We start from the raw sequence: 3,422 nt of genomic DNA, 5'->3' as shown, positions 1-3,422 counted from the left end.
GTCTATTCTCATGCATAATCTACTATGTCCACAATAAGGAAAATTTTGACGAATATATCAATGGAGAGGTTGACATTTTAAACAAGTTTTTCTTGTATTCATGCAGAGATACCTTTGGTAATCCCTTCATTTGGTCTACTATCTCCTTGTTTTTTAGCACAAGGAGGTCCCTTGTTTAAGTTGGGCACTTATTTCCATAAAGTAGATTGAATGCATATTCTATCCTCAAATAAACGAAGCACTCTCTATTTGACCTTGTTTGCAATCCTTAATGGTTGTCCAATCTCTTTTATCTGACCAACAACATCCCCCCATTTGACAGAAATAAGATTAGTATGTGAAGATTAAGAGATGTATCTTGATGCTAATGTTGGATGGTAACCCTTCAAAAGCTCCACAAATTGAAATTCTAGCAATCCTTTGCAAGCTTTGGCTATGGTTTTCAAGCTCCCTCTTCCAACTTCAACGATAAGCTTCAATTATAGTTTCAACCATGGTCCTTGCTCCAATCATGAGCTCCTACAGATGCCACTTTGGCACAAGTTGAATGGAGGCAATGGCGGGATGTGGAGTTAATAGAATGAGAGAGAAAAAGGCAGAGAGAGAGAGAGAGAGAGAGAGAGAGAGAGCATAGACGTTTTTGGTATGGCTACTTAGTCTACCCTTATTTTTCAATATCTTCATTTATATATGTATGTATAGTGCACTAGTATGAGGGTTAAAGGCCATCTGACCTTTGGTCATTGGCCTTTACCCCACCAGTATCAAAACACTAATATACTTAATACGCTAGTCATATATTAAATGAATTTTACTTACACTATTACATTGTATCGCTATGACTATATTATGACATTATTATTATTATCATTTGCAACTTATATCAATATATATTAACACAACATTATATAATTTTAATAATAATAACATTATAATATTGTTATCAAAGGTACTAATTTTGTGTTTGTGTGTGTCTCTCTCATTGATATGTAATTATTAATATATTTGTCATTAATGTTATTAATATACCTTGATTAAATATATGCCACATACATACATATGTTGGTAAATTATTATAATTACTTTTATTACATGCAATATATAAAATTATTTACATACCTAATATCAACAATGATAAGTGTTAATTTTGTCATATATATTATAAAATTTGTAATTATGTTATCATATTGTATTATTTTAATTATATTTTATCATATGGTATTAGTTACCATATTAATAATAACGTATGTCATATGTCAATACATTATTATATCATATAAATATCGATATCATTATGTACTGAAGCGATGATATTGCTATCAGACGTAGCATGTAGGATCACCTCAATACATACTTCGTAACTTAATAACTATAAATATTAAAAACGTAATATTAATAAAATGTATACGTGTGGGGGTGTGTACTTCTGTATGTACGATGTATGAAGAAGGTATAGACGTACACGCATGCGTAGTATGCACAATACGTAAACACGCATGCACAGATATTATAGATACGTGCAAAATCTGCATAACAAAGCTGTAAACCGTGTGAGGAGCTGAGGCCGGCTGCTGTCGATGGTGTTGATGGTGGTCACGCGGAGAATCGACAGATCAGCAGGCGAGACAGTCCAGGTCGGGATGCCGGCCGAATTGAAGCGATGGATTATTTAATGGTGTAAGGGGATATACAATATTGCTTCGACACGTTTAATGTAGTGGCCCTGCAGCATCTTTCTTCTGCAACGAGAGCACAAGCCCGAATATTGTACAGACAGACACACAGACAGAGAGAGCAGCTATGGCAGCCATCAGGAAGAAGCGCGCTGCGTCTCACAGGCGCAGCTTTACGAGCTTAGCTCCTGGTACTTTCATGTCTGATATTCTTATTCTGATCATTCTGGTCTAATTGAACTACTGCATGAAGAGAGCTTCGTCTCATTATATGAAGCGATCCTGCCTTACTACTGTAGCTACTATAATTACTGCAACAGTATGTTAGCGCCTAAGCCAGCTTGTACAATTGCCTGTCTTTGACGTGATCTGATACCACAGGACTCGAAGGAAGCAGTCGCCCTCTTACCTACGACAAGGACTCCGGCTTCTGGAAAGGCTGGTTAGAATCTTTCGTACCAATCCCAGCCCATTGCAAAGTCTTTAGAGCTCGTTTGAGTGTGTGCATGCATTATTCGATTCTTCGGATTAGACCGTTAAGAAGTCTTTAAGGCTGTATGTACTCTTCGTTTTCTCATGTACTGACGACGCTCTTTATCAAGCATATTGGTGCAGCCTCAAATTGAAGGGCAGCTTTAGAATTCTATTTCGAAGGGTCATTTTAGAGTAGCACTTCTTATGAGTTTAATCTATGGTTTTGTCCAAGGGTGATGCAAGGTTCAAATTTGTGCGTTAGTATATGCGTGTATAGCTTTTTTTTTGTATACTAATCGAGGTCTTTGTAAACTAGGATGTAAATGCATATATGGATATATGCATGTCTGTATTTTTGTGTGTGTGTGTGTGTGTGTGTGTGTGTTTATGTGTACATGTATGTGTATGTACATGTATAGGTGTCTGTTTGCCTATGTGTATGCACAATAATAGGGAGATAGTCTTCCATTTTGTATATCCCCATAAAAAACTCTTGAATGGTTCCCCTTTTATTACATCGACCCAACACTTTTAATGGATGATGCAAAAGTGTCAGATATCTTGAGTGTTGACTCTCATTTTAGCTAACACTTGTTCTTCTTTTCCCTTCTTCTCTTTCATCAGCTTGGCAGCACTTTGTTGTTGCTTTCTCATTGATGAATGTTGTTGCGATCCCACCGTCATTTGTGTCTGCTAAGGCCTTCCTGGATTTATGAATAGAGATCCACGAGCAATACTCCACTCTTCTCATTGTATGGCATAAAATCATCCATCAATAATAGCTTATTCTTTATCTTAAAAATTAATATTGAGCATTGAAAATGGAACAATGGGCAAGCATGATACTTGTCTAATATTAGATTTAACAATATACATTTGTGTTTGAGGCTTAAAGGTAAGAACTTGAAGAAAATATTTGTTCAACTTCTACTAGAAGCTCTAATTTGCCTAAAGTGGCCAAGCTTTTAACTCATAAGAATCATAGTATTTATTGTGTCCCATGATTTTGCCAAGGTTCTAATTTATGAGGAAAAACGATTTAATTGTTCTTAAGTTTTGTTAAATTAAAATTTATATGTCAAATTTTAAGAAAGGGTGAGGGTGAAGGTGGGGGACCAAGTGGGTGAATGTTGCATCTCTTCTTGTGCTCTCTCATGCCTTACCATGCTCTCTTCTAGCATAACAAAGGCCGTAGAGGGTTTGAGAATTTAGGAGGTGCATCTTGGATCATGGAATATGTAAGGAGTGTCCTTCATCGTTGAGGGTATGCTTTGT

The 3,422-nt window shown here is 36.2% G+C and overlaps 1 long non-coding RNA gene across 1 annotated transcript; it reads left to right on the top strand.

Moving 5' to 3' along the window:
- Nucleotides 1–1,695: 1,695 nt before the first annotated feature.
- On the top strand, nucleotides 1,696–3,030 carry LOC148040664 (uncharacterized). The gene is made up of 3 exons (XR_015688679.1): nucleotides 1,696–1,864; nucleotides 2,055–2,115; nucleotides 2,772–3,030. It is a non-coding gene; the product is annotated as an uncharacterized LOC148040664 (long non-coding RNA).
- The last annotated feature ends 392 nt before the right edge of the window (nucleotides 3,031–3,422 follow it).

Source organism: Lygodium microphyllum, chromosome 2 (assembly GCF_053477565.2).
Source record: "Lygodium microphyllum isolate KBCC chromosome 2, Lygodium_microphyllum_v1.1.10, whole genome shotgun sequence".
NCBI lineage: Eukaryota > Viridiplantae > Streptophyta > Polypodiopsida > Schizaeales > Lygodiaceae > Lygodium > Lygodium microphyllum.
This window is presented reverse-complemented; position numbering and strand designations above follow the sequence as displayed.